This window comes from Ictidomys tridecemlineatus, chromosome 2 (assembly GCF_052094955.1).
Source record: "Ictidomys tridecemlineatus isolate mIctTri1 chromosome 2, mIctTri1.hap1, whole genome shotgun sequence".
NCBI classification, from domain to species: Eukaryota; Metazoa; Chordata; class Mammalia; order Rodentia; family Sciuridae; genus Ictidomys; species Ictidomys tridecemlineatus.
In genome coordinates, this window is record NC_135478.1 from 1672936 (window position 1) to 1699343 (window position 26408).

General features: G+C 66.8%; 1 protein-coding gene across 2 annotated transcripts in view; it reads right to left on the reverse strand.

Moving 5' to 3' along the window:
- Positions 1-26408, reverse strand: part of Gng7 (G protein subunit gamma 7) — a 66866-nt gene that overhangs the window by 33562 nt on the left and 6896 nt on the right. The window contains exon 2 of one of the 2 annotated variants that reach the window (XM_021730859.3): positions 12754-12798. The exons of the other annotated variant lie outside the window; for it this stretch is intronic. The gene's annotated coding sequence lies outside the window, so the exon portion shown is untranslated. The remainder of the gene's footprint in view (positions 1-12753; positions 12799-26408) is intronic. 2 annotated transcript variants of the gene reach the window in all.

The window sequence follows — 26408 nt, forward strand, 5'->3', positions numbered from 1 at the left end:
TGCTGGCCCCTCGGGTGACCCCCAGGAGGCTCTGGCCTGCCCGGCCCTCCCCAGGCCCCTCCCACCAGCCACCAGCCACCGAGGGCCTGAGGACTGGGCCTGGTGGGCAGCCCCCCCAGGAACGGAGGGGCTTTCTGGGGGCGTGTTCGCCTGGTGCCGTGGGACTCGGTCACAGTGACGGGGGCGGCTGAAAAGCCGGCTCCTCCCTGGCGGGGGCCAGAAGGATGAGGCCAGGCCCTGCACCTGGCTCAGCGCACCCAGAGGCAGGGGCTGTCAGGTGACAGGTGGCATTTGAGAAAGGTGAGGTCAGGAGAGCGGGAGGGCAGGCCGCCCCTGGTTCCACAGCAGGAGGACCCCAGGAGAGGGCGGTGCTGGGACTCAGCAGAGGTCCACCCCACTGCCCCCTCTTCCTCTGCAGGCCACAGAGCTAAGGCCTGCAGCGTGAAGGGACCAGAGCCGGCTGGGGGCCACGGGCCAGGGGGACGCTCTGAGCAGGTCACTGGCCAGCCAGCAGTCTGGGAGCCACAGGGAAGCCTGGGGGCTCCCCCCAGTGACCCTGTTTGTGGTCCAGACTCGGAGCCTCACCGTGTCCCCATCAGGCACCTGTGCAGATCTGGGACACCTGCTCTCCCTGCCTGACCCCGGGCCAGCTCCTGCCACCAAGCAGCCACTAAGCAGCCACGTCCCCATGTCCTCCAGGGGACCAGGGCCACCCAGGCCTTCAACGGTAGGACGGGGCCCCTCGAGGCCAGACACCTGGCTGCCCCCGGTCCCCCCAGCCCCGTCGCCCTCTGCAGCACCGACCAGCCCTGTACGGTGGCCACAGGTCACCTCCCGCCTGCCCAGAGGCCTCCCTGCTTCCAACACTTCTTACCAGATCCAAGTGAGACCCGCCAGACGGGGGACGCGGTTCAGGGCCGGAGCAGCTCCGGGGAGAGCCCTCGTCCACGCCCAGGGCCGGCTACCCCGGAACCCAAGTCAGTGGCATTCAGCACGTTCACAGCACGGTGCCACCTTTGTCTAGTTCCAGAACGTTCCTTCACCCCAAAGAAGCCCATCCTCATCAGCAGCGCCCCCTCAGCCCAGTCCTGCACCCACGGGTCCACGTCCATCTCTGCAGGCTCCTGTCACCACCACATGCTATGTCCTGGGTGTCGGGCTCTCCCTGAGCACCAGGCCCCGATCTCTGTCCACACTGCAACCGTCACCTCCTCCTGCTGGTGGCCAAGGGACACTCCCGGTGGATGGGTTACGACACGTTTATTCACTCATCCGCCAATGGACGTTTGGGTTGTTTTCACTTCAGGGCTGCTGTGAGCAGAGCCGCGTGTGTGCGTGTGCATGTGTGCTCGTGCACGTGTGTGTGCGTGCGTGCATGCATGTGTGCTCGTGCAAGTGCATGTGTGTGTGTGTGCATGTGTGTGCGTGCATGTGCCTGTGTGTGCATGTGTGCGCGTGCGTGCATGCATGTGTGCTCGTGCAAGTGCATGTGTGCAAGTGCATGTGTGTGTGTGTGCATGTGTGTGTGTGCGCTGTCCTGTCCCACACACTTTCGAGCAGAACTGCTGAGTCATCCAATCCCCTTTTTCCTGTCACCGGTGGCCAGGCCACACCTCCTGGGGCACCTCTGTGCCTGGCTCTGGTGACTGTCATGACTGTAACTGGCAGCTGCACAGCAGCTATGTCCTTGTCCTAAGCCCCTGAGCTGGGTCACGTCCCCTCGGCTCAGTGCCTCAGCTTCCTCAGACAGGAGCACAGCACCGTGGAGGGCAGTGTCCCCCTGGACAGTCTGAAGGTCCTGGACAGCGGGGGCTGGGCGCAGGCCCTCCCTGCGTGGGCAGCCTTGCTGGAGGCCTCTCGGGCGTCCTCCTTAGCTCTAGGGGCTCCGCAGCACTGAAGGTCTCTCCTAAGCTGCCCGCTGAGCAGATGGCACCACGGTGCCCCTGTGCGCCCCAGCCAGCTCTGTCCCGTCCCCTCGAGCCAGGTGACGAGTGTGCCAGGGCTGGAGTCCTGGCAGAGCACCCGGTCCTTGCCCCAGTTCCCACGTGCAGCCCAGCAGCCGGCCGGCCTGGGCAGGGTCCTGCACAGGGAGCAGCTGGAGGTCCTAGGGGGCAGGTCGGCTCGAGGGACGCTGGGAAGGGGCCCCAGGAGCAGCCCTGCCCACACCTGGTCCTCCAACTGACCGCTCACAGAAGCTGCCCAGTTTGTGTTCATCGTAAACCCACAGGCTGAGCGGAGGGGACCGCCCTTCAGAACCAGCAGCCACCAACTGGCCACCAGGACAGTTCAGGGGACCCAGAAGGTGCCCCTGGCCGCTGGGTAGCCCTCAGGGGACAGGAAGGAAGGGTCCAGGAAGAGCAGGTCAGCAGGTCATCGTGGGCTAGCTCGGGCAGCCTGAGGGCAGAGGCAGGAGGGTGAGGGGTGAGGCCTCGGGCAGCATGGGCGGGGTCGGGGTGACCTGGGGACAGCGAGGGGTCTGGGCCAGGGGACTCAGGCTGTTCTGGTGACAGCCCAGCTGGGGTGCAGACACTGGGCTCCTGGAGGGTCGGCGGCCGCTGGGGAGCAGCGTCGGGAACATTCTCAGGATGACCACCCAGCCAGGCCCACTCAGACTGCCCGCCCCGCAGCGTGTCCCAAGGCGTGGGCAGCCTGCCAGGTGGTGCCCTCTCCCGATCTGCTTTCCGGGCAGCCAGCTCCCCACCCTGACCCTTACTAAGCCACTCTGCGGAGGATCGAGGCGAGACGGCTGCAGACGCAGGGTGGGGGCCGCCGGTGGGCGCTGACTTCAGGGCAGAGGAATTCACCCGCCAGCGTCTAGACCGCGGCTTTCTGGGCGGAGGGAGCCAACAGGACGGAGCTGCAGGCAGGCTGTGCTGCCCCCCAGTGGCCACGGCCCCAAGGGCCCTGCAGGGCCTGAGCACATGGCAATGGGGGCGGTCCTGGCTGGGGGCGCTGCCGTGGGGGGCTCACACCTGCGTCTGTTTAATGATTTGGTGGAAAATGACCAGAACAGCTTTCTGCTTTCACGATTGGATGGCCACTTGGCCCTGGAGACCAGGGCCAGCTCACTCCTGTCCACTGCATCCCTGCCTCCACTAGCTCCGGGCCAGGACACCCCAGACGTGACAGCCACACACGTCCCCAGATGTGGCCGATGTTCCCTGGGGGCTGAATCACCCCAGTTGAGACACCCACACGCAGGGATAGGTCCTTCAGGAGACCCTCTGAATCAGGGGACAGCAGACCAGTCCCCGCACCGCCCGTCTGGATCTCTGGGTCTCACTGGCCCACGTCACCTGCCCCCCTGCACTGTGACAGCCCCGATGGGGGCTCCAAGGCAGCTGGCAACGGTGACAGAGGCCTTCTGGCCCACAAACCCAGGGCTATTGATCACGTGGCCCTTATGGTCAGAATGTGCCAGTCCCTGGTCTAGACGATGCCCGGGAGCTGGCCCTCAGTCACCGTGTAGGAGGCACTCTGACTGGGTACGCCCTGGAGGAAATGAGATGGCCCAGAGGGACAGGGTGGGGTGCAAAGCCAAGAGCTGAGGCTGGGAACCTCGCCAAGAGGGCACATCTGAGCCCCAACCCAAGGAGCAGGCGGTCAGTCGTACGCAGGGAAGGTGTCCGCGGAGGGGCAGCCCGCACAAATGTCCTGCAAATGTCCTGCACCAGGAAGATGCCACTTGGAAGGGCAATGGGCAGTGAGGTCCATGGCTTACCTGTGGCCTGTGGTGGCTTCCAGCCTGCGGGCAGAGTGGGCGGCTAGGAGGGTCCGCCCACCTGCGGAGTCTGGCGTACTTACAGTCTGTCCTCTCGGGGCAGCCTGCTGTCCACGTTCTAGACGACAGCCAGTTTGTGGCTAGTGCTCTTGACAATCATGACGAGCCCTGACCCAGGAGCAGTGTCCTCAACAATCAGATGACCATGGAGGGTCCACCATGCACAACCTCTTAAACAAGTGTCACCGTCCCTCAGCCACCAGCAGGAGCCAGGTGACACAGCTGCAGCGTGGAGGGACTGAGGACCTGGTGCTCAGTGAGAGCCAGACACACAGGCCACAGCGTGTGACAGTGACGGGGGAGTCCAGGACAGGGGAGTCCAGAGTCGGGACTGGACTCTCGGGCACAGGGCGGGTGGGAGGAACTGCCTGTGGGGAGGGGCTTCCTTTGGGGGTGGAATGTTCTGGAATCAGTGGTGTCGGCTGCACAAATCTGCAAATGTGCTAAACCACAGGGTCACCTGCTTTGAAAGGGTGAACTTTATCGCATGTCCTTTGCGCTCTCGTTGGGGGAGCAGAGCAACCAGCTCCGCAGAGTGAAGGAGGCGGGCGCCACGCCGAGGACCGGCCCCAGCCCTGCCCGCCTGCCCCCGGGCCGACACCCACCCCACGGCTGGGCCCACAGCGGGGCCGAGTCCCGGGAACCTGCCGCCCGGGCGCTCAAGGCCAGCAACAGGACGTCACAGGGAGGCCGACGTCGGAGCCGCATCCTACAGAAGCAGGTGGAAGGTCTGAAGGGACGCTGACCCCAAGCAGGAGGGCAGGCGCGGCTTCCGAGGGACAGTCCAGCTGCTGGTGGGGTTTGCAGGGCCCCGGCAGCCATGGCGGCCCAGGGTCCCCATCTGAGCCGCTGGCGTCCCACAGGGAACATGCTTGTGGCCGCAGCGCTGGCCCCACTGGGCTGTGTGGTGGCCTTGGGTCACCTCCTGGCCAGCTCTTTCCCTGGCTCCCGGTGGTCAGCTTCCCTTTTTCCCTGGCTGATGCCCTCCTCCTGGGGGACCTGACCCCTCCCCTCCTGCACCACTTGCTCACTGAGGACAGAGCCCAGCCCACCTGCCCTGCCTGGGGCTAAAGACTGTCCACCACTTCTGAGGACCTCAGAGGACTGCTGTGGCCTGCTTTCCTGAAGTCCCCGTGGAAGCCCAGAACCCAGTGACCCTCTGGAGTGGGGCCTTGGGACAGGCAAGGAAGACTCCGAGAGGCCACGAGGCGGGTCCAGTCCCGCGGGACAGGCACAATGTCCTCCCAGGGGACACCTGGGGCTTCTACCACTGAGGGACACAGCCAGAAGGTGGCTACAAACAAGTCCGGCTGGAGCAGGGTGGCCAGGGAAAGTGGGAGGAAGAGCCAGGGAACGTCCATGTGACCAGGCAAGCAGAGGCCGGCCACAGGCTGGGGCCAGGGGCCTTGCAGGGGTGGTGCGTCCGGCCCTGGATCTCGGACCCGCGGGCTCCAGTTCGATTCCAGTCCGCACACGAGGCCGGGTGACGGACCCTCAGAGGCCTGCTCCTCCTCCGGCCACACCCAGGCCCTGAGGAAGGTGGCCCAACACCCCCTGAGGCCCTCGCACTGCGGAGGGTCCCCGGGACCCAGGCTGCCCCCAGCGACCCCCGTCTTCCCGGGGTATTTGTCTCTTGCTGACGGAAGATTATTGTCACTGGACAGAGACCAGCTCCACGGGCCGGGAAGGCCACCACACACGGGGACCAGAACCCAGGAAGGCCCGTAGTTCTGGGGGACCTGCATGGCCTGTGTCCCTTGAGACCGCACGCTGGGTGGTCAGCAGTGCCCGGAGCTGGCTCCTCCTGAAGTACGTGGGCCCAAGTGAGGGGACGCTTAGTCCAGGCCCTCGATTCTGCTGGCCAGGGATGTCCATGTCCTGAGAGGCCAGCCGAGGCCCAGAGCCTGGGCAGAGGTGTGGAGCCGACCACAAGGTGGCCCAAGCCCCAGAGCACCGAGCAGGGGCTCAAACAGACGTCTGTGCTCCTGCGTCCACAGCAACGCTGTCCCCTCGGCCAAAAGGGGCCAGGTGTCCATCAGTGGATGTGGGATACTCACAGGCCACCCTGGACGGGCCTAAGGACAGTGCTCAGCGCCAGGCACCAGGCTCAGAGGAGGCACTGCAGGGTCACCCCAGGAGGCCACCTCTTGGCTGCCGCTGCCCCGGGCAGCCACACTGTGCCCTGCCTGGTGGCCTCAGCAGAGCACAGGTTCCTTGCAGGCCCCAGCAGACCTGGGGCGGGGCCTGGTGGACAGGTTCACAGCCCTCCAGCTGCCCCTCCCAGCATCACAGAGCCAGGGCCCTGGCGGCTCAGGGCTGGCACCCCCCGGGGGCAAGAGTGGGGGCCCCAGCCGGGGTCCTGTTGTTGGGCTGCCTGGGTGTGTTCACCCCCTTCTCTCTCCTCGCTCAAGGACAGGACGCTGGACGGGGATTGGGGACCAGGCTGTGCCCACCACAGGGCTCGGGCTCCCCGTGTCTCCATGGTTACCAGGAAGCCAGGGGCAGTGCCCTTGGGGGGGGTGCAGGGGGCGGGTCCTTGTGGGCAAGGCCCCCCATTTCCACGGAGCCTCCTGGGGCTCCAGACAGACCCCCATGCACCTGGTGCTGGGCACTGAGCGGGCGACAGCCCTGGGCTGCCCCTGCCCTTTTTATTCCTGTACTTTCATCTGAGGCAGGTTCTCAGCGAGGTGCTTAGGGCCTCGCCACGTTGTTGAGGCCGACCTTGAACTTGGCATTCTCCTGCCTCGGCCTCGGCCCCTGGAGTTAGAGGTGCATCCACCGCGTCCCCTTTTCTGCGATTTACTCTTCGCCTCGGCCCAGCGTGGCGGGGGCTGTCATCACCCGGGCTTTACCAAAGAGACGGTGACGGTGGGTGCACCTGAGGCTGGCTCCCAGCTCTGGCTCCAGAGCCACCCACCCGGACCCCACGTCTGGGGCCTCGGGTCTCCCTGCGCCTCGGCTCCTGACTTGACTCAAGGAGGCGAGAGTCCCACTCGGGGTCTCTGTGGCCCCCTCTGCCCTGGAGATCAAGGGCAGCCTCTGCCGGGTGGCTGACTCGGCCGGGCAGTGCCTGTGAGTGTCCCTCCTTTGGGGGCACAGTGACTGCTGTGAGTTCTGAGCCTCACACGTCACGGCCCTGGTCCCAGGTGCTCCTGCAGGGCGGTCAGGCGGGGCCGACCCAGGCTCCTCTCTCTCCCTCCCCTCCCTCAGCCCTGAGCCACCGCCTGGGCTTGGCCCAGCTCCCTGACCTTAAGGTGCTACAGTCCACCCGGACGCTGCACAGGCTAATTCAAATGGCATGGCCAGCAGCTGCCCGTGGCCCTGGGACATGCCTAGGCTCCTGCTGCTAGGATTCTGCCCCCTGGGAGTGGAGAAAGGCAGACGGCATCTCGTCTGCACAGGGACGGTGCCTCCGTCAGCCGTGCCGCGTAACAAACTGCCGCTCGCCGGGCAGGCCACGTGTGCCCAGGGGGGCTCTCGCGCTCCCCCGAGTCCTGAGTCAGCGCTTGCTCAGCTCAGCTGGGTCCTCTGCTCCGAGTCTCATCGGCCAGAACAGGCCCCGAGGGGCTGGGTGACGTCGGGAACTTGGGATCCCCTGCCAAGCTTCCTGGACACTGTGGGAGGAGGTCTGGCTTCTGCTGGCCACCGGGTGGAGGTGGCTCTTGGCCCCCAGGGGTCCCTCTGGGACTCTGCCAGGGGGCACCCTGCCTGTCTGCTTCCCTCCAGCCTGGCAGGGCGACTCGGGGCCACCCAGGGGCCTCCTCCAGAACAGCTCAAGCCAGCGGTCACAGAGGTCACCAGGTCCCTGGGCGGCCCAGCCCGGGCACACACCCACCACGGCAGCCCAGGAGTCCAGACGCAGGCACAAGACCTTGGGAGTGACCACTCCAGATCAGCAGGTGGACTGCAACGCTGGCCCAGACCAGGTGGCGTGGCCGAGTCCCCTCTTGAGAGTCCCCTGTTCCCCAACAGAATGCAGCCTCTGGGTCGGGAGCCCTGGGCTTCTCCTTTGCTCTAGAAACTTGTTCTCAAAACCGTGTCCTTGTGATTGGACTGACCTGGGGACAGGACCAAGCTCTCGATAACGCTGGGATGCATGGTGACAGGCTGTGAGAGGCACATGGCAGCTCAGGTGACAACCAAGTGAGTGACGTGGTGGTCCTCCTGGGACAGCGAGATGCCAGCCAGGTGAGCCTCCTGGAGGCCCAGGTGAGAAGCAGGCCACGTGGACATGGGCTGGGCCTTCGGGTGCCCGGAGCCCGGCCCACGGCCCCCTCCCACCCGCAGCCACCCACAGGGCTGCTGCTCCAGGCGGTGGCGGGTGGAGAAGCCGGCGGCCCAGACACCATGTGCAGGCTCAGCGGTGGGCACCAGCCGCCCTGGTGCCAAGGCTCTGCCCACCCTGTGGCCCACCCGGGAGGAGACAGCTCTGTGGAGCACGTCACAGAGCTCTGGGACATGGCACCCAGGTCACTTGGGCCCTGCTGGGGACACTGGTGGAGGGCCGCGGGCTGCCCTTCTTCCCGGTTCTCTCCTGTGTCAGTCCTCGTCAGAGCCCCGAGCACCATGTGGCCAGGTGCGGTCAGGGTGCAGGGCGGTCAGGGTGGAGGGTGGTCAGGGTGGAGGGCGGTCAGGGTGGAGGGCGGTCAGGGTGGAGGGCGCGCCGGGCACAGGCCCAGGTCCATCCCCAGCACCGAGGAAAAGAGAAGTTCTAACAACAAACTGGAAACGTCACGGAGGGAAGTTCCGCGTGGACCTCGGTTGTCCGCCCACGAGGCGGGGCTTGGTTCCCCGCTCCCAAGTGCCAGTGGAACTCAGGGAGGGACTGGCTCCCAAAGGGCAGGCCAGGCCAGGCTGGCCCTGGCGACCCCTCCTCCAGCAGGAGGACCAGATCAGGGTCACGGTGACGCCTGTGGGTCTCAGCACCCCGGCAGGGCGAGGAGGGGGCACCTCTTGGGCATATTTGTCCCCGGGTCTGGTGACCTCGGTCTAACCCTGAAACAAGACGCGCCCCCGTGGAGAGCCCTCTGCAGAACGCCGGCCAGGCCCCGCAGACGGTCAGGCGACCGGGGACGTCCCGAGCTGCCACAGCCCAGAGGAGCCTGAAGACCTGATGGCCAAGCACCACGGGCTCCTGGACCCGAGAGCTCGAGAGGGGGAGGGGACACGGTGTGAACTGGGTCCCGCTGACGGGGAGCAGGGAGGGCGGCGGAGCCGGACTCTGTAGGTCCACAGCCTGGTCCGGAGCTCACCAGCACCACTCAGAGACGCGTCCAGTAACAACAACAGGTGACCCAGGCCGGTCCTCACTGGCCTTTCCGCTGCGCTCGGTCCTGGGGACAGAGCTACCGCGGAGCCACGCCCAGCCCTTTCTACTTTTTGTGATTTTTTTTTGTGGTTGCGACGGACAGATGCCTTGATCTTCTTTATTTATGTGGTGCTGGGGCCGAACCCCGCGCCTCCCACGTGCCAGGCGAGTGCCCTGCCCGGAGCCCAGCCCAGACGCCTGTTTTATTTGAGGCCGGGATTCCTCAGTTGCTGAGGCTGGATTGAGCTCCCATCCTCCTGCCTCGACCTCCCCGGTGGGTCTGCGGGATGACAGGCTCGGCCACTGCCCCGCCCTCACAGGACACTTTTGTAAGCTGTCCCCACACACCCAGCCACGTGGGTCCCCGCGGCTGGCCTTCTCCAGCCCCGAGGGCCCTCTCCGCTGCGCCCCGCTTCTGAGCAGATGGCACCTCACCTCTGCAGGCTGCGCCCACCCATCTGTTATGCGTGTGCTCCCCCACGCGGACCCCACGCCCACCCAGGCGAGTCCCCTCCACCTGCACTGGGCTCCCCGTGTCCCCACAGCCCCTGGTTGAAGCGTGACAGTCACCCCCACGTGTGCCTTGAGTCAGAGGGGCCGGGGCTCCGTGCCTGCGCCGTGACTGTGACCGTCCTGGGCATCGCCGGCTGGCCAGGCGGCTGTGGGCGGTTGCTTAGCGACGGCACAGGCCGGCTGCCTGGGCTCCTGGGCAGCTCGGCACCGCCCCCCGGGGGACGCCCTGCTGCGTCTCGGGGTTGGCGGTGGTGAGCTGGGAGGTGACAACAGCTGCTGGGGACACGGGCTGGCTCTACGGGGGAGGGCAGGCTCGCGTCCCTGGGGCTTGGTGGGGACGGAGACGCCCCAACACAAGACAGAGAGCAGCCTGACGGTCCCCAAGGGGAGTCCTGTGGGCCAGCGCCTCTGTCCCCCGCACGTGGGCATCTGGGGCCAGGTCAGCCCAGCGGTGGGGCCACGCGGGGCCTGGTGGGTGGCCTCCCCCAGATCGTTCACACCCTACACTCAGAAACCTCCCTGGGCCAGAGCCACCCCAGGGGAGACCCCTCGATCCCGGCCCCCGAGGCCCTGTCCCATGCTCACCTGCCCTCTGAGGCCCGGGACGCTGCCCAGCAACACGCCCAGGCCGGTGAGGCCGGAGCTGGCCCTGGCCTCCACCACCTGCCCTGGTGTGCTCTGCTGCTGTGAGCAGGAAGGGGACTCAGGGCCTCCTGAATGATGGCCGCAGGGCCACCTGGGTGCTGTGGCACCATCCCCGGGTGAGTGGGGGAGAGGGTGGGCACGTCTGCCCAGCACAGCGCCCGCCCTCCAGGGCTGAGGACTGAAGTCCCCGTGTCCCAGGTGCACGCTGACCGGAGCCGGCTGTTCAGCGCCAGGCCAGGCAGACGCGGCTGCCCCCTGGGACTTCCCTGTGCTGACCAGGGTGGGCGGAGCCAGGACTCCCCGCTGTGAGGACCTCGCGGGTCCAGGGACCAGTGTCCCTGGGGCAGGATCACCCAGGGGCCCTGTGGGAGAGGGTCGCGGCTGAGCTCCCTGAGCGTCAGGAAGTCCCCGTGCCCGCGGAGCGGACAGGGGAGGGGGCTGCGGCTGGTCCCGCCGTGGGCTGGGCACCGGCCACCACCACTGCGTGCCCGGGCAGAGCGTGTCCAGGACCCCCGTACGCTGGGCAGTCCCTCCAGGGAACAGCCTGTCTGTGGGCAGAAGCAGGGTCCTGTGTGTCCCAGCCCCCCCGGGACGGGCGGAAGGTGGCCCTCCCCAGGCCAAGCCGCCGACAGGCTCCCGCTGACTCCGGCAGCCCCCGAGCCTCCCAAGGACGAGGACGCTCAGAGAGGCCACTCAGCCACAAGCCACCGCTGAGGAGCCCCAGTGGCTCGCCCCAGGGCCCGGTCCTTCCTGGGGCGTCCCTGTCCCACCCCTCCAGGCCGGGAGCTCCCCAGGGACATCGCCCTGAACCGAGAGGCGTCAGCCCTTTCCAGGCCAGGGCGCCTGGGGGTGGGGACGGTCGCCCTGGCCTGGGGAGGGTCGTGTGCACGCCCCGGCTGCCCCTCTGCCGTGGCCACACATTCATTCCGGGCCTGGGTGGGCTCGGGGCCCTGGTGGGTGTGGACACTAGGAAACGCTCCAGCTGTGACACAGGGGCCCGCAGCACGGGGGACGCCATCCTAGTGTCCCCGAGTCTCTCTGCTGGGCACCATGGCCGGGCAGCGGCGGGTGGCGGAGCTGGTGGCAATGGCCGGGTTCCCTGGGGACTGGCAGAAGCTCCCTGTTTTGTTTGCTTTTTCAGTGAGGGTCTCTTGGGGCTCTTCCCGGGCGGGTTCAGCACCGTGAGGTCCCCACGCCGTACCCCTGCCGCGCCCTCGTGCCCATGTCCTCCCCTGCCCAGCACTGCCTGCTCCACCCTGGCCACCGTGGTCACCTCCTCCACCAGAAGACGTCCGTGGGCTAAGGCACAGATTCTCAGCCTCGCGTGGAGTCACACAGGCGCACGGCCCAGGACGCCCTCCTGGGGCTCCGGGGCCACAGGTGCCACCTGGCTCTGAATGGCCTCCATCACCTCCGTCCCCTCTGTCACCTCCATCACCTCCATCACCGCGGCAGAATGTGGAGTGACCACAGTCCCAGCCTCACCACTGCCCACCACCCTTCTGTCCCCACAGACTTGACCTTTCCACCAGTTTCACACAAGGGACACCCACAGCGCTCGGCCCCGGGCCCCTCCTGTGCCAGCAGCCACCCTGGTGACCACCGAACCTGGGCCCAGCCTCACCCGTGACTGTCACAAAGAACCTTCCCCATCTGCCCTCCTGCCAGGGCACAGAGGGGCGCCAAGGTCTGAAGGAGCTTTGTCCCCCAGGCTGTGACCGTCACAGTGGTCAGCGGGACTCTTTGATGTCAGTGTTGAAAGTAGTGGGATTTTAAGGGGTGGGCTGAGTGGGAGGGGACCAGGAGGTGACGGTCCCAGGTGGGGAGGGTGGGCTGCACAAGATGGACGGTTTGGCCCAGCGCAAAAGGGCAGGTTGCTATGAGAGTGAGCAGGCCCTACTCAGCTCTCTTGCATCAGCTCTGGCCACGTCACCTCTGCACACAACACTCCCCATCTCCCCCGGGCTCCCACTACATGACATCACCTGTCCTGCTGGGATACAATACAAGGTACAGTCACCGGATCCTGCCTCCAGAACTGTGAGCCGGAATGAACCTTTCTTATATTTTAAAGTACTCGGCCTTGGGTGCTTTGTCATAGCAACAGAAAACAGACTGAGACGAGTTTCTAATACACTTTCCATTCAAAGACAGCTCTGGCCTTGGCCATGACTACTGTTGGGTCACTCAGGACAAAAGCTCCCCCTTAAAACTCGCTGGGGTGGGGTTCAGATGACCAAAAGGCAGGCGGCACAGCCATGTGCTCCCTGTCCTGACGCTGTCCAGAGCTCTTGAGGACCAGCCCCACCAGTGCCATGGCTCCACACACAGCAGGACACGTTGTGAGGAACCCCGCACAGTCCCTGTTCCCCACTGTCCATGCACAGTCTTTGTGGTAAGAAGCCCCCGACACAGGGCCGGTCACAGCGGACGCCACCTGGTCAGCCGCCCAACTCCCCTCCTGGCCTGACTTCAAGAGCAGCCCAGGGCAGGTGGCAGCACGTACCTGTGCGGAGCGCCCTCCACCGCGTCCGTCACCAGCGCTGGCTTCCTGCAAGAGAAACACAGCGTGAGCCAGCACCACTCTGTGGGAGGTGCAGGAGGTGGGCGCAGGGTTGGCACAGAGGGGCATGCCCTCAGGGGACGCCAGAGGCCCACCACTCCTGCCTTCAGGGCCCTTCTGAGGACCGGTGGGAGGCTTTGGCCTGTGGGCAGGATCAACCCCAGGGCCACGGGCCGAGGGGCGTGGTCCCCCTCCCCCAGGGTGTCGCTGACAAAGTCTCCACGTCTGAGAAGAGGACTCGTGGCCAGGGTGGACCGCTGCAGGGCCTTCCTTGTTTGCAAATGTGCTGTCCACTGCAGGAGCCTCGTGGTCCCCAGGTGACCGGCTCATCAGGCTGCCCTGCCCTTCTCCAAGTCACCACGAAAGTCCAGAGTCCAGGGAAGCAAGCCTCGGTCCCCAGGAGCAGGTGGGGACCAGCAGGTCTCTGAGCGTCTGAGGCCGGGCTGCGAGGCTGGCCGGGCGTCTGGGGACCTGGCCCTGGGGCCTCCACCCCCCGTGACAGGAGGGGCTCCTGGGCCTGAGCCGTGGGGCCAACAGTGTGGCTTCTGCTCAGCCCCTGGGCGCCTCTGGATCTGGGATCTCAGTATGCGCCAGGCAGAGGGCCGCGTGTCCCCCCGGACCCCAGGCGCTGGGTCTCTGAGCTCCCAGTGACTTTCCACAGGTGTGTGGTGGGGACCAAGTGGGAGGAGACTGGAGGCCCTGCCTGGTCCCCAAGTGCCCCACATGCGGTTCCCACCTCTGACTGCTCTGGGTCCTGTCACTGTAAGAACCGCAGCTGGGAGAACGCACCCGTGCTGAGACCTGGGGACTCCAGCAGGCGCCAGGCCAGGGGCGGCCTAGGAACCCCAGTATACAGCTGGGGCCCACTTAGTGCTGGCTCCACGGGATCTGACACGTGAGAAAGGATACTCATTCCTGGGTACCTTCCCAGAACCCAGAGCCCTGGTCTTTCTGGAAAACCTCAGGCCCACCCAGGCCAGAGGGGGCAGGACGCAGGACCCAGCCAGACTGTCGGGTCACAAAGAGTAGGGAGACCCGGGGTGCACAGCCGAGCAGCCGCGGTCCCAGGCGCCATGCTGGGTGGGGGAGGGATACGGGGAGAACGAGATCCGAGGACAGTGGAGTCCAGCAAAGGGAACGTGTCCCCAAGGGGTTCTGGTTGTCACAAATCCCCTGAGGTTGGGTAAGGTGCCGGCGGGAAGGGACTGCCGAGTTCTGAGGGGGACGGAAGCGCCAGTGTTCTCGGAGGCTCGCCTGCGACTCTGAAATTCAAAGTCACTCTTGTGTACTTGCTTATTTATTTACGACTGGTGCCCGGGAGGGGAGCCAGGCTCCACCCCTGAGCAGACCCCGACCCTTTTCGTTTTTATTTGGAGACAGGGTCTCGCTTTGTTGCAGAGGCTGGCCTTGAACTTTTGATCCTCCTGCCGCAGCCTCGGGAGCCTCTGGGATCACAGGTGGCCACCTCGGCCAGGTAACAGATTTTAAAACCCCCCACAGCTTTGAGGATGTGCTCCTCTGCACCCAAGGCCAGGAGCGCGCCGCCCCCACGCTGCCTGCAGGTGGCGCCCGTGCCACAGGAACGCCGGGCGCCCTGGGAAGCTGGTGGCCGGGCCCTGCAGGACCCCGTCCACACCAGGGCGCGCGGACGGGCTGCAGTCAGCTGGGCCAGTGGCGAAGGGGCCGGGACGCCAGGCCTCTGCCTCGCGGGCCCCACCCATGCGCAGAATGGTGGCTCCGTCACAGACTGGGGGGGGGGACTGGCGGACAGTGCGGGAGGGATCGTGCACCTCTCATCCACCAGGGACACTGTCCACGCACGCCAGGAGACAGGGTGACACAGGCGCCGGCCGGAGAACAAGGGTCAGTCTGGACGCTGGAAGGGCAGTGCACTGCTGGGCGCAGTCAGACCTGCACGGCCCAGAACATTCCGCCACCCCAAGAAGCCCGTCCCACGAGCAGCCCCTCCCAGCCCTGTCCTGCAGGTCCACTCTGGACCCCCTGTGGCTGGGTCACATTCTGTGTCTGGCTCTCACTGACCATGAGGTCCTCAGGTGTCCACACTCAGCTGTCACCTCACTCCTGCCTAGAGGACTCTCCCAGTGGGCAGAACATGCTGTGTGTCCCCTGACGGGAACCTGGGTAGCCTCTGCCTCTGACCGCTGGGAGCGTCTGTCTCGTGAACATGGAGGACGCTCCTCACCAGCCTGTCCTCCCCTCCTGCCCAGTGACCTGTCCCTGAGCCCTGGCAGCAGCTCAAGGCTGTCCTTGCCCTGAGCCACCAGGCAGCTGCTGCAGGCCCCGGGTCTGCACTCAGCCCCAGAGCAGACGGACGGGCGCAGAGAGGGACAGTGGGGCAGCAGCTGGCGCCCCGCTGTCCCGTCGACCCTCACCCACCCCCAAGTCAGACAGAAACGCTGCGTCCGTGTCTCGTGTCTCCCGCGAGGAGCCCCAGGCCCCGGAGGAGGGACCTCTAGAGTCAGGGCAGGATGGACGGCGGGGCCCTGCTGGACAGCGGGTGTGAACCGGGTTGGACCCAGAGCAGGGCCGGGTGCAACGGGGCAGGAAGGCCAGGTAGAACCGGCCCCATGACCCGAGGGGACAAGCTGTCACTCTGAGGAAACAGACGTCAGGGGACACCCCAGTGCTCCCCTGCCCCCCACTGTGTCCCGGGAAGTGCTGCTGACAATCCGTCTGGTCTGTGGGCTGCGTTTTCTTTCTTTTTTTAGATTAGGACCTCACCCAGAGGACCCGGTGCTGAGGATGTGAGGGGGAGGACGGCCAGGCAGGAGCACAGCGAGCGTGACCCGATGCACAGCCGGTGCCTGGGACGCTGGAGCCCACGGGCAGGACCCTGCGAGACGGCACCCGCCCTCCCTCCCAGGCGCTGCCCCCACACGAGGCAGAGGTCCCGGATCCCGGGCTCAGAGCGCACGGTGCTCAGGCGGCACCCACCAGGCCCTCTGCCAGGGCATCTGGTGCCCTTGCCCACGGGCATCCTGTTTTGAAGCCAAGCCCCCCTCCAGAGGCAGGGACTGGCCAGCTTTGGGGCCTTCGGCTCACACACGGGGCCACATGCCAGGGCAATACCAAGGGGACCTTGCCCACTGTGTGGCACAGGGACAGCCTGAAGAGGGAGGGACCCTGGAGGGCCAGCGATGCCCCAGGCCCCTCTGCCTCGGTTGACCTTGGCAGCCCTCCTCAAGGGCAAAGTGGCAGCTCAGGGGACAGAGCTGGCACTGTGAGCCCCAGACCCTCCCCAGCAGGAAGGGACTGGCTCTGGCTGGGGACAGGGATGGAGCTGATGGCCCCAGGGCAGACGGCAAGGAGAGGGACAGAGAGATGCCAAGACTGGGCACGGCCATCTCTGGCACACCCCCCTCCCCTCCTGGCAGGGCCGTCCTCTGTCCAGAGGCCGTCCTCTGTCCAGTGCCGTCCTCTGTCCAGAGCAGCCTTTGAAAACAGCAGCAGCCCTTGAGCCAGGGACACGGGACAGTCCTGGTCCTGCAGGGGCTGAGCAGCGTCCCTGGGCTCCACCCCCTCCCAGTCATGACAGCCGCCTATCCCCAGGCGTCACCAAGGTCCCCACGAAGGGCTGAGCCAGGGCAAGGGGACAGCAGGACCTTGCCACGGCAGCCCCAGCCCACCTGGGCTCTGGCTCTGTCCATGGTGAGGAGCGCGAGAGCAGCTGGGCCAAGAGAATGGACGTCTCCCGGCCCAGCACAGAGGCTGGGAGGTTCTCTGTGACCACCTGGGCCCCGCAGGGTGTCAAGCTGCGTCCCCAACTCCCCCCACTCTGCCAGGACACCCCAGTCGTGACAGCCACCAATGTCCCCAGACGTGGCCAAGGCTTCCTGAAACAGAATCTGCTCAGGGCGAGACCCTGCTCTGAGGGTGCCCGAGGGCAGGGACAGCGGGACCCAGCAGTGGCCACAGGCCAGCCCTGCCCACTGCGGCTCCTCGGGGCATCATGTGGGTGGCCGGGCAGCCTCGGGCCCACAGCCCCCGCCGGCACCCAGCCCGAAGCAGAGGCACCTCGCCTCCCGGGGGCTGCCAGCCGCAGCCTTCGCCGTCACCACAGCAACCGTCTAAATATGTCACCCAGGAGCGCTGACTGAGGGGGAGCAGGGGGGGCCGGTGACAGGTGACACTCCCCCGGCTGGGGTGTAGGCAGGGGGGGGCAAGGGGGTGGCACCAGAGCCCAGGGTGGTCACAGGCCCGACCTGGAGCCCCGTTAGGCCCCGGGGTTAAAGGGCAGCAGGCCAGCGGCTTGGTCCACGTCCCTGGTGTTCTTGAGACCCCTGACCCCACCTCCACCAACACCGAGTGTCCCCTGGTCCACACGCCGCCCGCAGATGCCATTCTGGTGCCTGCTGTGGGCAGGAAGCTAAGGAGCTCTTCCCAAATAATGAACACAGGCCCCCTGGGATTCCCTGGGGCAGAACTGTCCCCTGTGCCCTGCGGTCACCTCACGCCCACCCGTCCCTCAGAACCGTGAGGCACAGAGGCAGACACCAAGGTCTGGGAAGAGGCCAACCTGGGACAAGAAAAGAAGGTGAGTGCAAACCCATTTCTTTTCCATTCAGAACCACAGCTACGCTGAGGCCGGGGACGGGGTGGGGACAGTCCCGCCTCCCGGTGGCACCCGGCCTGCGGTGAGCCGGCCCCTCCCCAGCCCCTGCCCATGGCCTCATGTCTGAGTCTCCAGGGACTCGGTGCCAGTGCCGGCCTCCCGAGTCGCCAGGGTGGAACAGGGGCGTCCAGCCGTGCCCGAGGGGGGCGGAGGGGCTCTGTGGTCAGGTCAGGAGCTGCTGTGCCACTTAGCGTCTGGGTCCCCCTCAAGGAGCTGGACCTGGGCTCACAAAGGGCTCCATCAAGGGGCAGAGGATGAGTCTCAGGTTCCTGGCCTGTGGCAGCTGCCACCTGTGCCCTACTGTCCCTGAGGCAGCCGCAGACCCTGCACCAAGAAGGGGCACGGCTGGTGCCCACCACACTTCATTCACAAAGTCAGGTGGCCTGGATTTGGCCCACGGGGGACAGCGAGACCCAACAAGAGTCCACTCCGACCCGGCACCTCTGGGGCGCTGCCGATCTCCCAGGTCACCTCCACGTCAGCCAGGCTCCGAGGGGACGCCTGTCAGCCCAGCTGCTCGGGAGGCTGAGGCAGGAGGATTGCAAGTTCAAGTCCAGCCTCAGCAACTTACTGAGAGCCTGTCTTAAAAGGAAAAGAGCTGGGGTGTGGCTCGGTGCCCTGGGTTCAGTCTTCAGGGCAAAAACAGAAAAACAACAAATCTGCCCCGTCCCAGCAGGGCCGGCCTGGGACGCCGGTGCAGCGGGGTGAGGACGGCAGAGGGCGCGTGGGGGGGCACTGGGGCCGGGGCCTGGTGGTGAGGCACGGCCTAAGCCGCCAAGGCCTGGGTTCCAGCCCAGCACCCACCGTGACAGAAAGAGCCACGTGGGCCCCGAGGGGGCCTGGGGCAGAGATGGACGTGGGGGGTGAGCTAGGAGGTCACACGTGCACCTGGCTGCTGACCGACCAATGACCACATCACCAGGACGTGCACCGGGGACACAGGTGGGGCATGGGGACCTCTCTGGACTGAGTTCCCAGGTTCTCTGTGAATCTGAACTGGAAGGAAGAGTGTGCTTCAGACAGTGAGGGAGGTGACAGCAGCCAGCCACTTGCTCTGCACATGTGACGGAGAGCAGTGAGACGGGTGACAGCCCCCTGGGGTGATTACATAAACCAGAGAAGGGCTCTTTCTAAAAGCAGGATGCGCAGATCAGCGCCTCAGGGAGGGGGGCAGGCAGCCCGCTCCCTCCCGTCCCCTCCCGTGTCCCCTCCCGTCCCCAGCCCCCTGCTGCGGGGGCCAGGTGTGGGCTGCTGCTCAGGAAGCTGCACGCAGGGCCGCAGGGTGCTGCCAGGCCTGGGCTGGAGGAGGCCTTTCACGGAGGGAAGGAAAGTTCTAGAAGAGGTAGGAGGCGGGACTAACAGGACATGGCCTCCGGTCTTCCAGGGCCGCTCCTTAGACTTCGCTGGGGTCCGCCACAGGGTGGCCCTGCAGGGTGCTGAGCAGCAGCCCTGGCCCCTCCCACCCCAGGCCAGGATGCCATCGTGGGGCCACACAGGTCCCCAGAGATGGCCCGGGGTCTGGGGGCAGTCACCTCCAGGGAGGCCCCTCCACAGGACCCAGGCCCGCGAGCCAGCCACGGGCGCTCCACCTCAGCCTCCAGCCAGGCCAAAGCCCCAAGGGGAAGGAAGGTCGTCACCCTGCCAAAGGCCACGTTAAGGACGGTATCCCTGGACGGGGAGAGGCTGATGTGACAGAGAGGGGGCACCTCTGGCCCGCCACTGGTTTTAGTCGATAAAGTTTTATTGAGGCGCAGGTGCCCCTTCCTCCCCACATGCCCTCGCGGTCTCCAGGGGACACAGAGCTGAGTGGCCACCACAGAGGCTCCCTGGCTGCGAAGCCCACAGCAGCCACTGCCTGGACCCCCGGACCCCCAGACCCCTGGACCCTCGGGGGGAGGCCTCCGCCACAGCAAGCCCCGCGCTCTTCCCCACCAGGAGCAGTGCTCTGCCAAGGTGACCCCCAGGGCCTGCCTGCCCCTGCTGGGCTGGCGCCTGGCCACCCCCACTGCCCGCCCCACACACGTGTGCCTGGTGTGCCCACCAGCCGGGAGTGGCCCGGGCGTGGCCCCGGCAGCAGCTGGCTGGCTGTCCCTGGCTGTCACGTGGGGTGGAGCTCTGCTGTGGCTCGGGCTGCGGGGACAGCAAGGTCAGCCCCAGCCGCAGCGCCCACAGCAGACTTGCTGAGCCAGGGCCGCCCGTGCACACGCTCTGTCCTGGGGCCTGAGCGGCCCTGGCTCCACTCTGTCCTGGTCACACCACGCTCTCAGATCTCAAGGTCACTTTCGCCCGCAGTCTGCCCTCCACGCTGCTCTGACGGCTCTCTGTGGTGGACGTCCTGGCCAGCGACACCCCGTCCCGCACGAGGGCTTCCACCCGGGTTCCGACCCTGGCGGGGAGGCCTGAGCTGGGCCTGCTGAGGGCCACCCCGGGTCTGACACCACTGGCTGGTGGCCCCTCAGGTCACCCGAGGTACCCAAGCTCCGGGTGCCCCATGGGACCTCAAGGTGACTTTTGCTCCCACATTCCCACACGCCCCCTGATTTACTGCCACCTCTCTGGGACAGAGGACAGGAACATACCACCAGGGACATTAGTCCCCAAGAGCAGAGGGACAGGTGGCCCATCCTGGGTCTCCAGCTTGAAGTCAGCCCCAACACAGCAGGTGCCTGGACTGTGGAGCCCTGGAGAGGGGACGCCCCGCTCACGGGCCCCGGGTGGGACTCAGCCCAAGGCCATCAGCCCTGCCAAGTGCCGGGGGCCACTGTGGCCAGACCTCCTGACCTCTAAGCACTGGCAGCGATTCGAATATAAAACCAGGAAGTGCCACCTTGGCTGGGTGACAGGTCCTCGCCCCCAGGGGTCGGGCGTGTGGATAGTCCCTGCCCCGATGTGTTCCTCCCCAGGACCTGGGACCCCAGGCCCCTCAAGAGAAAACATCAGAGACATTCAGATTGGGGACATTTTAAAACCCCTGACAGATCCTTCTCGAAATTTCCAGGTCATCCAGAAAAAGGGCCTAGGCACAGCCAGGTTAGCCCCGTACCCCTGCCATCCAGCTGCTCGGGAGGCTGAGACAGGAGGACGGCAAGTCTGAGGCCAGCCTCAGCAACTGAGCCAGATCCTGGGGTGTGGCTCGGGGGTGGGTGCTTGCCCAGCATTTGCCAGGGGCTGGTTCCCTCCCCTGCGGGGGAAGGGGCAGGGAGGAGGAAGGCGACACAGTGCCCAGGAACCAGGGAGGGGGACGAGCGACAGTCCTGCAGGGCCCCAGGAGCCGGCCAGGAGGAGAAGCCCAGGAGCCCGGGCGGAGCCTGAGCCGTGGCTGGCAGACGAGCGACTTGGGACGGTGCCAGTCCTCACTCTTCTGCTTTGTGACGGGCCCAAACCCCGGCCTCCGTGCGCTCCTGCTGGCCGTGGGAGATGACCTCCCTGCACCGGGCACAGGTGGCGAGGTTCGTCCTTCGCCCACGTCTGCCCATTCCACAGGTGAAGTGGGACCTTCCGGAACCTGTGAAGGAGCCTTCAGCTGGAGCAACTCCGGGTCTGCAGCAGAACGCGGGACCTCAGGGCCCAGGTCCAGCTCCCTCCCGTCTGCAGCTCAGAACCAGACCCGGCGCCACTGCGACCTCACGTGGCCGTGTCCTCCCCAGTGACCACCTGCAGGCCAGGCGCCCGACACAGGCCCCACGGTGACCACCTGAAGGCCTGGTGCCCAGGACGCCCCAGAGCCAGCAGCCTCTCCACCACACGGGGCTGGCCAGGGGACCGTGAGCCCCGCTGGGGACAGGCCTGAGGACAGTGACGACCACCCAGGCTCCAGGCACAGAAATGCTGGGAAGCACTTCCCAGGGCCCCCAGGACACGGGCACCTGCCCGCCAGGCTCCTCACTCGATCCTCGGGAGGGTCTGCCCTGGGACCCCGGGCCTCCACGGGGACTTGCGGGTGTCACCCTGGGGAGCTCCCGGCCTGGAGGGGGTGGGGCCGGGCCGCGGCTCAGCACCTGCAGGCCAGGACCCACGTCCACAGCCCCCAGGGACGGGGACCCCGGTTCATGATTTAGGAGAAACAAACTGGCGTTGCAGCCTCAAACCTGACCTTGTGCTGGGAACGTCGGTTGTCACCGAGGTGGGCCTGAAGAGGGGACGTCAGACACAGGGCACAGGGAGATGGCCACGTGGCCACAGAGGCAAGCTGGGGACTGGCCAGAAGCCAGAGGACACCAAGGGGGCCCGCCACCCACAGAAGCCAGAAGGGGAAGGAGCCTGCCCAGGAGCCAGGGAGCATGGCCATGCCACACCTGGACCTCAGACTCCTGGCCTCCGGAACAGCTTCTGGGGGTCAGTTTGGTTTCTTTGTGGTGCTGGGGTGGACAGGGGCCTGGGCATGCGAGGCACAGCCACCCCGGGCCTCAGAACCCTGAGAACAGACTGCTGTTGTTCTGGGGCCCAGCTGGAGGTCATCAGCCACGGCGACCCTGGAAGTGGACGCGCCCTCCAGATGTCCACTCCCTGCCCCACACAGACCCTGCCAGGCAGGCCACACAGCCCCAAGGGCAGTTGGATGCCTGTGCCCATCTGGAAGGTCCTGGGAACCCTCGGAGGCCCCCAGGGGCCGCGGTCCCTGCAGAGCAGGGTCAGGGCTTGGTGGCCCCCCGAGGCCTCGGAGGGAGCAGGGTCCGCGTCTCACAGGCAGGGGGAGGACCACAGGGACGGGAGCCCGTGCCTCGGCCCCACGAGGCCTGGAGGGAAGCCACCGTCTGTCACACACACAATCGGTGTCAGCACCGCAGAGGAAACGGCTGCTTAATTAGACTCCGATGGCCGGCGGCTCCCGGAGGAGCTGTCCCGACCAAGCCACAGCGCCAGAGGTGCCACGCGGCTCTCGGCCAGGCGGGCCACGCCTGGGGACATGTGTGGTGTCACTCTGGAGCTCCTGCCTCAAGTGGGTGGAGACCAGGGTCGCTGCTCAGTACCTGCAGCGCCCGGGACGCCACCAGAGAGACATGGCCCCCAAGTGTTCAGAGTCACGGTCCAGAGAGCCCAGCCAGCCGCACACTGCCATCGTCCACAGAGGTGTCCCCGTGCGTGTGTCCCTGTGGCTCACAGGATAAAGGGCCACGTCTGGGTGACAGTGGAGAAGAGATAATGCAATGCCAGCGTGGACTCAGCTCCCGCCAGGAATCCACTCCAGCCCCGCGGCCGCCGCGCACCAGGGCCCCCACGTGCCAGGAAGCCCCAGGAGCTCCAGAAGGTTCTGGAAGTCTCGCCACTCAGCTGCTGCCGGCCGTGCCTCTCGCACCCCAGGTCCTGCCCCTCAGAACAAGGACCGTCCCCCCGCGTCGGCTCCCCGGTCTCTCAGGACCAGTTCCCTCCACGGAGCCCCAAGTGCCCCGGGGCCGCAAGACCGTGGCCAGTGATGCCACCTGCCCCGTGGCCCTCCACACAGAGGAGCCCACCGCCTGGCGCAGACCCGGGGACATTGGAGCAGGGTGCGGCAGTGTCCACCGCTCGCCTGGGCGTGACCTACAGAGGACTCTGCCACGGGTCTGAAGAGGGACGGCAGCATAACGTGAGACACACTGTCACCTTTTAAGGTGGGCCTCCCGCTGGCACCCAGCACTCACAGAGTGTGCAGCCTTCAGCCCCAATTCCAGAACATTCCACCGCCCGGAAGGGAGCCCGACCCACGAGCAGCCCCACACATCCACCTCCCTCTCTGCACTCCCCTGTCCTGGGCCCTGCTGTCACTGGGTCACACGCCGTGGCCTGTGCGTCTGGCTCTCACTGAGCGCGAGGTCCCTCCATGCTACGGCTGTCACCTTGCTCCTGTTGGTGGCCGAGGACACTCGGGTGTGCGTGGCCAGGCTGTGTGTCCCTTCCCCTGTTGGTGGACGTGGCCATCTGTGTCTGCTGCTCTGCACGCACCGGCACAGGCCTGAGGCCATGTCCCCCTCCTGGCTGCACCCCAGGAGGGGCACTGCTGGACGCCGGGGCAGAGCCTGCGGCCGGTCTGCTGGGTGGCCACTGCTGCAGGCTCCGGCCATCGCACTAGTGAGGCTGCCCCTGCGAGTTTCGACAGACCCTCCTGGTGACGGGGACCCGCAGCGTCTTCACGGAGAGCCGCGGTCAGCAGGAGGAGGCCTCCCGTCTCCCACTCCATGGCCAGAGGTGGCCATGTGCCATGGGCAGTCACTGGCTGGCCGGGCTGCCCCTCCACGACGGGAAAGGGCTCTGTAAAGCAGGGCGGGAGCAGCCAGTGGCCAGTCCTGTCGTGTGGCCAGGGAGCGGACAGTCTCCCGGCCATGGGCCTCCCCATGAAGTGAGGCCTCCAGGGCCAAGGCCAGTTCCCTCGCCCCAAAGGACCCTTGGGGCACCTTGGGGATGGGTGAGGGGAGACGGAGGGCGCGGTGCGGCCCCAGTCCAGGTGGGCGCTGCCTCAGGCTGAGGCCACGGGACCAGCGCACACGGGCTGCTGCCTGCTGGGAGACTGCACCTGGGGCCCACGGTAGTGTCCATCTCTAGACACAGCGCGGCCAGGTGAGGCCAGACGGGCCCGGGCCAGCACACAGGGGCCCTGGCGCCACAAAGCAGCCAAGGAAACAGGGAGGAGGGGCAGACGTGCCCGGGCAGCTGCTGCATGAGGCGCTGGGCGCTGGCCTGGGCCTGCGGTGGGTGGGAGGGCACGGCCGACCTCGAGCTTCCCGCCTTCCACAGTGTCCTCCTGCGACAGACGGAAGGGCGCACACCCAGGTGGCCGCTGCCCACGGAGCGGTGCTGTCAGGCCACGATGGGTCACGGCAGATGGACCTCGAAGGCCCTGCTCATCAGAGAGCAGATGCGGCTGCGTGGCCTGTGGCCCTGCTGAGGGGAGCTGCAGGGACGGTGGGCACTGTGCAACGCTGGGCAGGGCAGGGGCCGGAGAGCGGGGGCAGAGCTCAGGGGACGCTGCCCAGCCCTGCTCGTGCTGCAGGCCTTGGGTTTCCCCCTCGGAGACGGTGACAGGGCACGTGCCAGGGTGACTCACCACCCGCCAGGCCAAGCTGCGGCACTGCGAGCGGGGGAGGTGGCGGACACACTCGGCTCACAGCGGCCTGCGTCACGCTGGTCCCTGGTGGCCTGCCAGACCCCGTCCTGGGGTCGTCCACAGCCGCAGGGTGGCACCGTCTCAGGGCCTTGGCCAAAGCCCATTCGGTGCCCGTGGCCCACCTCTCCCGAGGCCTTGGGTCCTGGCTGCTGCGCCTGGAGGTCACCCCCAGTGCTGCCCCCGAAACACCCCACCTGGGCAGCAGTTTGTCCCCGTGAGGTGACCAGGCGGCCGTGGCGGCTCCCTGCCTGGCTGGTCTGTGACGCAACTCGCCCAGAGACCTAAGCCCCTGACACAGAGCTGTGCGGACCCCGGGGCCTGGCAACGTGCCTCTCTGTGCCCAGCAGCAGGCCTGGGCCAGCCGGCCTCCCACAGCCCACGCCCACCACCACGAGGGGCGCAGCGTCCCCCACCGCAAAGGGCTGGTTTCCCCGACAGTGTCCTAGGGCAGGGGAGGCCCCCCTGGCACCCCACCGCGGGTCACAAGGGCAGAGTCCCAGCCATGGGGCCCTTCTCCGGAAGGGTGGGCCCCGCGCCCAGGGCAGGCTGCGGTGGGCCTGTAGACCTGGTCCCAGGCTGGCCACGGGAGCAGGGACTCTCGGAAGTCGCAGGCCACGGGGCGGTGCCCTTAAAGGGGACGGTGGGACCTGGGCGCGCTCTCTCTCTCTCTGCTCCAGACCAAGAAGTGACTGTCCACTCCCCGACGTGTGGCCACCCTGAGCCTCATCAGGGGCCCAGCGGAGGGACGCACATCCCCGGGGACCCCGACGGCCCTGGGCCTGGGGCAGCCTGTGCTCTTCAGCCTCGTCGGGCACCTCACGCAGCAGGACCACGAGCTCACGGGTCTGTGGGGTGTGCCAGGTGATGCTCTCCCCAGGGGACACTGGGCCATGTTGGGGACAGGTGTGGTGCCACCTAGGGAGGCCCGGCCTGGAGCAGGGAGAGGCAGGGACACTGTGGGGCACCCCGAGTGCCCAGGATGCCACTGGAGAACGGCCGGTCACAGAGCTGAGCTCAGGAGGCCGCGACTCAAACCCTGTCGCCGTGGTAACAGCCGCCGCGTTCACAGCACTTTGATCCCTCGTGTCCTTCCTTCCTCGCGGGGTCTGCGCCAGGTCAGGGCGTCTGGGGCCACATGGGGGTCTCCTGGGGGCCCGTGAACTTGCACACCCCGCGCCCCCTGCAGCCGCAGCCAGGAGCCGCCAGGCAGGGCCCCCGTCCTGGTGCGAGGGTGCCCCTGTGATCTTCCTGTGGTGAGGGCAGGCGGGTGGCCAGCTGCGGGAGCCCCGTCCAGCCAGACCTCCCTACGCACAGGGGCCACTTTCCGGGCACCTGCTGCCACCACCCCATTTAGAAAGGGTCTCTGCAGGAGTGGAGGACGGGGCAGCCCCAGTCCAGTGACCGTGTCCTCCCTGAAGGCCCTCGCAGGAGGCAGCGTGATGGCGGAGGCCAGATGCCTGGAGCCCCGGACGGGGAGAGGCAGGAGGCCCGCCTGAGCCTCTGAGGGCAGGGCCGCACACCTGGACCTCTGGCTTCGGGCCCCCAGGACCAGGGAGAATCCTCCCCTGGGTAGACAGCCCAGGACACCCTAGGTGAGACCAGGCGGGTGACAGTGGGCCTATCGTCACCACCCACGACTAAACTGGTCAGGGTCACTCCAATTGGGGACTAAATAAAGACCCAGACACGGACAGTCCCTTTCCTCTGGGTTCAGCGACCGTCCCTCAGCGGCAGCTCCCACGGGGGGGGGGGGGGGGGCAGGCGGGAGCCAGAGCCGCGCCGAAGCCTTTACGGGGAGAAGCCCCTCGGTGAGCCAGGGGTCGGGCTGCAGGGGGCTGGGGTGGGGTCTAGCTGTCAGCGGCCCTGACCTCTGGAAGGCCACGC